Raw genomic sequence first — 11,504 nt, 5'->3', positions numbered from 1 at the left:
ATTAGGCCTTGACACAGGTTATAATTAAATATTGAAATCATGAAGTGCAAGAATGTTTAATTTTTAAAGTATGAGTTTTAATTTACCTCATACAGAGAATAGCTCTGGTCACCTGCGGAGATGCATTACACACTACATTGCCTAATGTAGGATGCCTGAATAAGGCTGAGCATACAGTTAAAGTAAACTAATGCAATTTACTGAACAGCAGTCAAATATTTATCCAGTTGATGAAGCAGACTTTATGTGAAACTCAGACAATAATTAAAGAGAAGCCTTGCTTAAAACATGCTTACTCCGGTTTTCACAAATACGTTATATCCTCTCTGCATCTTCCATTTTTCTAAATATTTCTGTGTATCTAAAACACTTCATGATGAGCATTCTATAGCATCATATTGAATGCATTTCCTGATATTTTACTTTATTTTAAAGCTAGGAAGGTAGGTTGGTTCTTCTTCTTCCTATAGCATATCTTTGGCAATAGGACTCTGTCCTTCCTTCCATTGAAGGTGGAATCTATTTTCCCCACCATTTGAATCTGCCTGGCTTGTGACTTGATTTGACCAAAAGAACGTGGCAGCTATATTATGACAGTTCAGAACCTCTGCCCCAAATGACTATACGCTTCTGCTTGTTCTCTGAGCACGTGCCATGGGTTTGAGAAAAGGCCCAGACTGCCTCATGGATGATGAGAAACAACACAGAGGCCATGATACATTGGTCATCTCCTAGTCACCCTGCTGTCTTAGCACAGTGAATATGGTTGAGATGGGCCAAACTCAAGCTGGGTTGGCAGAACCACCTAGATTACTTGCAGACTCACGAGAAGGAATGAATGGTTGCTGGCTTAAGCCCCTGTGTTTATGGTAGCTAATTAATAGCTAATTGAAGCAGGATTTAGAGATCTAATTCAAACTCTCCATCTTACAGATGAGACAACTGAGGCCCAGAGAGGTTAAATGTCTTATTTCCATCTACACATTGTCAGTGGCAGAACCAGGTTTAGAGACTACATTCCTCAGCTCCTCAGCCAGAGCTCCTTCTATTATGCAATACTGCGATTTTTTTAAATCATTTTTTGGCAAGAGAGATCAATGAATGCTTGCCAAAAGAACTGGAGTTTTAGCATAATAGCATTTGTTAAAAATAATTTTAAGGGCCTTATATATATCTATTACAGTCATATTTTAGATATTATCTGACAGTATTCTCAGATCCCTTTTTCTAAGTTATGTGAAGAGAATTACCAATGACAGAATGAAGATTGTTTTCAAGTGGAGTAATCCTATAATTTTCAGTCATTGTGATATTACCATTAATCCTTACTTTTGGAATATTTCAATGTGAAAGTTAATAGACATCTTCTCGGCTTTGTTTAGCAGAACTCAAATTTTCTCTGAATTTCACTGCATCCAAAACTATCATCTGGAAAATCACTAATAGCACATCAGAGTCATTCTTTATTAAATATTCCACATAACGAACATTTAAGAAACCCTCAAATGCTTATGTTGTATAAATGTATGAACCTAAGTCCATCATGCCATGGGATGGCATGTTTTGAAATCTTGTTCAGTCAAATTTGTCCTATAATAACTTTTTTTATAAATTTTAATAAAAATTGCTCTACGTTTATATTCATTATACCTGCAATGTCATTATGTCCTATAGTATTTGTTCCTGATGTTTAGCACATCCAAGTCACGTGGACAATTTGTTAAATCACAAATGGCAGGCTCCATCCCCAGAGTTTCTGATTTGAGAAACCTGGACTGGGGACTGAGGCTCTGCATTTCTAACAAGTTCCTAGATGATGCTAAGGCTTCAGGCAGGAGGCCTGCACTTTGAGAACCACTGCTTCACAGTTTTTCAACAGTTGCTGAGATAATGTGTGAATAGTCCTTCTTAGAATACATCCTACTACAATATTTTAGGGAAAGGTAAAGGAAGTATGTAAACTATATTCACAATTTACATTAGTAACTGAATCACACAGTCTAAAGTCCTGTCAATCAAATCAATGAGACAGTCACTTCACTCGAGACTCTGAACAGCCCTGGGGTGCCTGGGTGGCTCAGTTAGTTAAGCGTCTGACTCCTGATTTCAGTTCAGGTTACGATGTCTGGGTCACTGAGATCGAGCCCTGCATCAGGCTCTGTGCTGACAGGAGGGACCCTGCATGGGATTCTCTCACTCCCTCTGTCCCTCCCTTCCTTGCACACTTTCTCTCTCTCTCTCTCTCTCAAAATAAATAGACATTAAAAAAAAAAAGTTTAAACAGCCTTGACTTTGGGTTGAGACATGTCCAGAGTCTCTCCACAGACCAGGAAGGGAACTTGTCAAAAAAAAAAAAAAATTACATACTGTCACAAGACCCATAATATTTGGAATGTAGGCAAATTAGCTCAAATGATCATCCTCCAAAGGGAAATAATTTGCCAGAGTTTTTATAAGGTAAAGAAATGCCTACTTCCAATTCACAGTCATTTTTTTTTTAATGAGAGTATTCACATAACACTTTCCATGACAGCTTCTGCTTTCCATCACTCAACTCTTTGTGAAAATAGTCCATTTTTGGCTTAGTAACTGTATGTTTGGGTTTAGTCCAAAAGTGAACTTCTTGAAAGGTTTATAAAAAAAAAATTCAGTTGTTTTTAATTCCTGACTGCATCAAATAAAGAAAACAAACTATGAAAAGGGCAGTGGGATTTTAACTGCATTTTTTGTATTTAAATATCAGATAACTTCCTAATGGCCCTTTGCATATCTGTGTCCTCTACAGAAATCCCATACCTGCTTCAATTTGAAAACACAAGTGAGATTAGAAAAAGATTGGTGTCTGCAAATGTCCTCGGAGAAAACACACAAAAGCACATGTGTGTCCCAAACTCCTGAGTATGCACATTTAAGAGGCACCAGTCGACTCCATCTTTCTTCTTCTGGTAAACAGGCCTCACTGGGTATTCAGAGAGCGTACTTTTTGAAGGGCCCATGCAGTATTGTTTATAATTTTTATCGGTGTGGTTTTCTGCCACCACCTACTTAAAAGCTCATTTTCCCAGTTTCTGTATTTTTTTGAATCTCTTTCTCTTATATGAAAAAAAATGCAAACTGAGCTAACCTGAGGCACTGGGCAGAGAAGACTTTCATAACCTTTCTATTTTTAACATTGAACATTGTCTTAGTATACACTTTCCTAATCCTTTAAGCTGATGCTACATAAAAGGTGAAAGTTCTCGGGTACCTAACAACATACAAAGGTTCTTCTGAAGTGACAGATCCCAGATGAGGAAAGACTTCTCAGGGAGGGTTAGCCTGATCCTAAACATTGCTTTCCTACTCCCAAATTAAATGCATTATTTAACAGCTGATTCTATTCACATCTTTTGCTGATGTTGAAGAAACTTTTTTTTAAATAACTTATAAACAGTGTATCTCTACTTGTGTCATTATTCGATATGATTAAATATCTTCTGCCGAGGAGATATTTTAACTTTCCAATAGACATAGAATTTCTAGTTGCAGATGTTTTAGATACTTTCATGAATATTTCTCAATTAACTCCAACTTACAGTGATCTTTTGAACTCATGTGGCTTCTATTTTTGGTGTTATTCTTTTCATATTTATTTTATATGATCTTGTGATGTTGCCAGCTGACTTTTTAGGGACATAGGTCCTATCTACCTAATTAAATTTTATGCCCTGAGGACAGAGATTTCACAGGGATTTGACAACACTGTGCCTTGTACATGGAGGACACTCAGTGAGAATGTGCCGATGAAGGACAGGCCCGAGATGGTTAAGTCAATCCTTTTATTTGAGGGTTGGGGTGGCTGGAATTTGGGAGAATGAACTCAAAACACCTCAAGAAAGGTTTCCCAACTTAGTTCAAGATTTTTTGGCCAAAAGCAACCCAGGACAGGAGGCTTGTTCTTATTGGGAAGAGCAACCAAGCCATGACCTACAATAATTCTTTCTGGCTATTGAAAGAAATGGAGAAATAACTACCATGTAACAGGTAAAGTCACCGCTTAGCCAACTGGTTCAGCCCCCTTTAGTGAGTTCTACTATCCTGTTGGGTAGGAAAAATTGTGTATGCTTGAAGGAAAGCCTTACTCTGAGACCAGGAATGCATAAACACATGCTGAATCTGTGCAAGGAGGAAGCTGTAAACAGGCTAGGGGACTGCATTTAGGCCAAGTCATCACCACCCTCCACCCTCAAGGGACTGGCCTGCACAAGGCACTCGTTATACTTTGTGTCAAGAACAGTACCTGTGCTTGTCTTCCCAGATGACCAAATGTCTTCTCAAATTTCTCTTTCTTGTTAGCTATATATTGAAAGAATTTTCCCCCTTTAAAATCAAACAATTATGATTGTAGGCAGAAGCTGCAGGCAAATGCACTAGCTATTTCTCCATGAAAGGCCAAGCTCTCCTATGCTGAGGTGTTCTTCAAGGAACAAATTAAAGCACTACTACAATGTGCATTAATAATTATACATAAGATAATCTTTCAAAAATTTATCTTGATTTTCAAGTTTACTCCTCCCTACTTGCCCACACCCCCACCTGCCACACACACCTATCTGTATAGGACAGTGGCTTAGCGCTTACACTAGCACACACATGTGTTGCAGGATAATGTAGATATTATACCTGAACTGGATAATGCAGGTCCAAGATTCGGTTCCATCATTTACCACTCAGAAATTGTGTGTGTGTTGGTGTGCATAGGTATGTTTACTCCATGTTTTGTATCTATGTGTCCTACTTATTAATTTGATTTTCTATGTGAGCTTTCAGAATTATTATATGCTCCACTGTTACATGAAATACACATGAGTCCCTACCTTTGAAAACAGTATATATTGAAATAGAAATCTACATGGAAGCATGCCAACTGTGTAACTATGCATACAAATGCCACAAAACAATTTAGAGCCCTAAATGAAGAATGTTATATACAAGTGAAACAACCACAGGAACAGAGGTCAACAGAAAATAATTACACTCAGGAGAATTTGGACAGGACATCAACAAGAGCACAGACCATGAAATCTCCAGTGACCCAAACAGTTACAAAATTGCAACCAAGAGCTGTAACTTTCATCCAGTGAGAAATGGTTTTGTCAAGCTTGATAATTTTCTAATCCTCACATTCTGGCATGACTTAACCCAGGTGCTGGAATGGGCAAAGCTGACTGACCTACCTACTAGTTAGACAAAAGGAAATGGAAGTATCACCAGTTCTTTCCATATGCAGGAGTACTTCAAGATTTGGGCAGCAAGTGTGGACACAGAATAGCAGACGTGAGGTCAAATATCTCAGTCAGGGCCACCATGCTGCACAACTCCAGAGAGTGCCATTTCTACCACCACGGATGTGTATCCTCTTCCTTCATCAAAGTGGCCATAAAGAGTAACAAACCTAAACAAAAAGACCTGACTTGGGTTCTAGGTTTACACCTGCCACTTACCAGCTACAGGAACTGGTCAAATCACCACACCTCCCCAAATATCTGTACCAAAGTTTCTTAGTTTATTCCATGAGCTACAGATCCCTTTGACAAACTGGTGGAAGTCATAAATACTTTCTAAGAACAGGGCTTTTAATTGCATAAAATGAGACAGAGGATTCTGAAGAACTCAATTATTAATTTTTTCTGATATAATAATAAACATGCTTCTTTATTAGCATACTCTTTCTGTATCAAGAGACAGATTTTAATAAATACCAAATAGTTTTTAAGTACTGATGAATGTAAATAATATTTTGAAATATCTGCAACAACTATAATGTGATATGAAAATATCTGTCCTGTCTACTGATGACAAAATGATAGGTACCTATTGCTGTCTTTGGCTCATATTTACTAAAAAATAAATGCTGAATTTTGGTTACGGGTTAGTGAAAATGAGATGTAATTATTTTCCCCATTCAAGTTCAAGGACTCCCTGAATTTTACCCATTGATTCCAGGTTAAGAACCAGTGCTTCTTACTCTTTTATGCAAAATAGGGAAACACTTGCCCTCCAGAACTCATTGAGCTTTGCCAGGATCAAATTACATAAAGTTAATTCACCAACTAATTTTAAATGGGTAACTTCTATATGCCAGGCACTGTTTTGGGGTCTGGGATTCATCAGTGAACAAAAGAGACACTGTCTAGTATAAGAGAAGTTTTATTTGTGGATGACAGACTTTAAATATATGTTTAATAGACTATAATATATTAAATACATGTAATGTCAGGGGATGGTACAGGAAAATGATAAGGGAAATAAATCAGAGTAAAAGGATACCGGAGAGACAGAGGGGAAGCCACTGTGCTAACGTGCCATGTAGCAGAGACCCAAAGGAAATGACCAACAGGGAGCTATGGGGACACCAGGAAAGGGTGTCTACAAATGAAGTTTTCAGTTTAACCTTTAATCTGCTCATGATCAATTAGCAGGTACTAATTCGAAATATAAGTCAGCATTACTAAGTAGGAAAAATAATATGTAGACTTTCTGTTAAAATTACGAATTCATATCAGGATTAGTGTATATTTTGTTTTATAGCCCTACTTCAAAAATTTATTCTTTCAGTTTTACTATATATACAATTTTTAGCACATCTTATTTGATGACAGGTACTATATTTTAGCAAATTAACTAATTTATTCTTAACAAGAGCTATACAGGATAGGACCTATCATTACCCTACTTCAGAGATAAGAAAACAGACGCTCAGAGAGATCAAATTCGTTGCCCACATTTACTAAGTAAATATAAGTAAACTGCAGGACCAGGACTGGAAAGCAGCAAATAGCATATATAAATCTATCTGTCTACCTACCATGTCACATTGGTCCTTGAAAGTGTTAGTGTTCTTTGACAGGAGAGCAATCCATCTCAAATACCATAAAGTTGCTAGTGGCACCTGGGTGGTTCAGTCGGTTGAGCCTCTGACTCTTGATTTTGGCTCAGGTCATGATCCCAGGGTTGTGGGATCATTCCCCGTGTTGCGCTCTACACTGTGTGGAGCCTGCTTAAGGTTCTCTCTCTACCTCTGTCCCTCTCCCTTGCTTGTGCTCGCTCTTTCTAAAAGCAAACGAACAAACAAATAAGTTGCTAAAATATTTTAGAAGACTGCATTAACTGAGAAAAGTTTGCACTGCATTCATTAAGGAAAACATTCGAAGAACAGAAAGCTGAGCCAGGAAGGGGTCAGGAAAAGTAAAAAAGAAATTCTTGACTAAGAAAAAGAGTCATTTGAGAATCCCATTGAAAAATTAGAGTCTCCATAATCTTTCTTTTTTTTAACATCTATTGCGATTACCAAAACATCAAATAAAAAACAACTTGCAAAGCTAATCAGAGGTCCAAATCAGACACTCTAAAATTTTTCTACACTTCAAGGAAAGCAATCCTGGGTGCTTTGTTGTAGGAGATGCTTTAAGTGCAGTGTACTGAACCATAGGTTAATCTCTGAAAAGGCCAGAGGCTTCATAAAGTAGATAAGAGTAAGTGAATGGAAAGAACACAGTAATATCTTTTAAATCAAAGCTGGCAAATTTTGGAGACATAGACTGACAATAAAAAAAAAAATTAGAATCAACTTCTATCTTAAATTATTTTTCTTTCTGAATTTGTTTCCTTGCTTCTAAATTACTCCTCTCCTCAGGAGTGCACTATAATAGCTCCAGTGAGAGATGACAGGAGCCTGAAGAAAAACAATAACAGTGGAGATGGCTGGGAAGAAAAGAAAGAATTTATATGATATCCAATAACGGGAGTGGGGCAGATGGGCCAAAGGTGGATGGCCAAGGGAAAAGTCCAGATTAGCTTTGGTTTCTGTCATGGATGCCAACTGGATGGTATGTTATAAATAAGATAATGAGTATAAGAGGGAACCAGAAGGAAGGTAGTGAGCACAAATGTGGAAGCACTGATTATTAACTTGTATTTTTCAGGGTTGTAAATATTGGGAGATCCAGATAGCAATGATTATAGGCAGTTGGAAATACAGCTCTGGAACTCAAGAGAGAAATCTGGAACTTAGGAAGAAAATGGGGCTACAAATAGAGTTTCAGGAATCATCAGCATCTGGACAAAGACAGAAAATTTCAACAAATATTGAAGGTATACCCAGAGGGTGGAAGAGACAAAGGTGACTTTGATGGAGTAAGTAGAGAGACCTAGGGAGCCAAGAGAGCACAGTATCAGACTCACAGAGGTCAAATAAGGATTGGGGTTTGGGGGTAGAGGATGGAAGGGCAGTGCACTGGAGCCTTTGACAGAGCAGCTGTGTTGATATGGTGGCAGACAGTTGAAGGACATGGAGGTAAGAAGTTAATAGGAAGCTAAAATCAGAATATAACTCATTCTATTCATGTACTTGCTGGTGAAGTGAAAGAAAGAGAGAGAGAGGAAGAGAGAGAGAGAGGAGGAGAGAGAAGCTAGATTCCCCAAGGCCAGTCAACAAATGGAGAGGCTGAAATTACCTGGAAAATAGTAATTGATAGGTAAGTACCTAAAAGAAACAAGAAGGGATAGGACCAGGAACACCTATAAAGGCGTCGGTATTAAAGAGGAAAATCAGGTGCTTTTTAGCCACCTCCAAGGCTAAATAAGCAGTGGTTCTTAATGTGAGCAGAGAGCATGTTATAGACTTGTAAGGGCAATGGTTTTGCCTGGCAGAATGACTGGAGGCCCAACTGACACTAAGTGGGACCAAAAAGGACAGAAATCTTGCAATTCCTGAGACACAATGAAGAAGCATCCCACATCCCATACAACTATCAAATGTCCAAGGGACGTTCGTGTCGGTGAATAATCTGTTTGTGAGGAAAACTCTGCTGTACAATAATCACTAAGTGCCTCTGAATGGCTTTAATACATATAGATTCTCCAGGAATGCAAATACTATGTAATTCAAAGGAAAACTGATTTAGGTTTCTTCAGATCTTTACCAAGAATTTGTCATAAATTCAGAAATGCACATGATCAAAAGAAATACAGTTAGCATTATGCTAACAGAAATAAATTAAACACAAAGGGTGTCTGGGTGACTCAATCAGTTAAGTGTTTTACTTCGGCTCAGTTCTCTATCTCACAGTTTGTGAGTTTGAGGCCCACACTGGGCTCTGCACTGACAGTATAGAGTCTGCTTGGGATTCTCTCTCTCTCTCCCTCGCTCTCTACCCCTCCCCTACTCATGCCATTTCTCTCTCTCTCAAAATAAAAAAGTAAACTTAAAAATTAAAATCAGGCATAAAAGGTCACATATTATATGATTCTCTTTATATGAAATACCCAAAATAGGCAAACAGAGAGAAGAACTTCCAGAGTTGAAATTTTAGGCCTTCTAGACCTTTGAGGTCTACAGCATTCCTAAGCAAGAGCTAAAGCTAAGCTGGGTTGACTAGCTGGATTCTGGAGACAGAGGCCATCCAACTCAGTGGAAATTTTCTAAAAATAAAATAAGAAAAAATAAAAGATTAGATTGGCTTTGAAAGGGAAAAGAATATGCTGAAAAATGAGTGTTTACATAAAAAGTCAAGGCCTCATATCATCTACCAGGTCCTCCTAAGGAAAGAAAGGAGTGAGTTACTGGCTGAAGGGTCTGTAAGAAGACATAGGTTGAAGTGTCTTCCATCATTCAGTCAATAAAACTGTACTAAGCTGCTGCCCCCTGCTAGGCACAGAGCCACGCCAGCTGCACTGCTAAGGTCTGGGAACAGAAAGATGAATGAAACACTTAAAGTCCTCAGAGGAGTGCTGGGCCTTGTGAGAGAAAGCAAACAATGAGAAGCAGGAAGTGAATACCAATGCTAGATTTGAAATACTCTAAGGCCTTTACTACAACTCAGAGTGTGGTCTGAGGAACAGCAACATTGGTATTCCTGGGAGCTGTTAAAAACACAGACTCTCAGGCTGCAGACTACCGAACAGCACCTGCATTTTATTTTAACAGAAACTGCAAGTGATCATATGTATGTTAGGTTTGAGAAGTGCAACTCAGGGTTGGGGGCTGGGGGATTCAGCTTTGGGCTGGTCTGTAAAGGAAAGGCCCCGATTTTGACTATTATTTCTTTTCCTCAGGGCCTCTGCTTTTCATAAAATTACCTTGGTATATTCTTAATAACTACCCACAACCCCTAGTCACCTAATGACTATATTAAACATTGCTTTCCGCTCTAGGAGGTGGTGGCCATTTATTAGCATTACGAAGTGTTCTGGTGAATGGGCGATGACATTGATATCAGGTTGACTGATTAATTAAAGGCTCATCCAATTCCCTTGACTGTACTCGAACCCTATTTCCGATATGTACTGCACACAGGAAATACAAATATGTATTAGATGGTCTTTGCCTCCAAGAGTTAAATTTTTCCCAAGGACTTGTTTTAGTTACCATTTGGTCTAGAATAAGAATGTCTAGTCACTTCCATGATGAATAAATACTTGCAAATTCTTTAAGAAACCCTGGACTGTATAGTTAGGGTAAATATACGTCCTAAAGTCACAGTTTATTCTTATTGTCCTCAAGTAGTTATCCTTCTTCATTCTCAAAAACATTACATTCGAATGATAAATTTTACAGGCATCCTATCTATAGGTAAGTGATGGTCATTGAAGAACACAATGGCTACTGCTTTGAAGTCGACCACGAGAAGGAAAAGGAGTGTGGCTCTTTGGCAGGGAGGTTATCACCGACACAATGGGGGTCAAGGAAAAGACCACAGGAAGCAGTCATGTTGATTTAAAGAGAGAGATCCACATGTTTTACACATACACATGCACACACACATACCATAAAATATGCAGTAGAGATGGAAAAAGACTGGAGAACCAAATTCACTACATCTTAAGAGTATATCATAGGGCCATTAGAACATTAGAGATTGCCAAAAATCATTCAGCTCCTCACAAAGGAGTAAGTAAGTAAAAACTTGGTTGATACCATGAGGCTACACACTGTAGTACCATTTACCTTTCCAGGTTAACAATATATTTGAACTTTCTCTTTCATCTAGTTTAGTGAGTTTTAACCCTGTCTGAAACAACACCCCCTTTTATAATACAGCTTTTGCAACACTTGCATTAATACACTGATGAAAAACATTCATAGGTGTGGAGCCTAGATGGCTCACTCTGTTCAGTGTCCCAACTTCAGCTCAGGTCATGATTTCATGCTTCGTGAGTTCAAGCCCCATGTCCGGCTCTGTGCTGACAGCTCAGAGCCAGAAGCCTGCTTTGGATTCTGTCTCCCTCTCTTTCTGCCCCTCTTCCACCCATGCTCTGTCTCTCTCTCTCTCTCTCAAGAATAAACATTAAAAGTTTTTTTTAATTCATAGGTAACATAACTCACATATAAGCATAATAGTAAAAATCAAAATAATGCCTTAATACTAATATAAGAAATTACATAATATGCAATGAAACAACATGTACTACAATACGTAAATCCTCAAGTGTGTTTTAATGAGTCAAATACTTGCTGTTCTTTG

Source organism: Crocuta crocuta, unplaced genomic scaffold, assembly GCF_008692635.1.
Source record: "Crocuta crocuta isolate KB4526 unplaced genomic scaffold, BGI_CrCroc_1.0 scaffold397, whole genome shotgun sequence".
Lineage (NCBI taxonomy): Eukaryota > Metazoa > Chordata > Mammalia > Carnivora > Hyaenidae > Crocuta > Crocuta crocuta.
The sequence above is the reverse complement of the archived record's forward strand: the minus strand, read 5'-3'. Positions refer to the sequence as shown.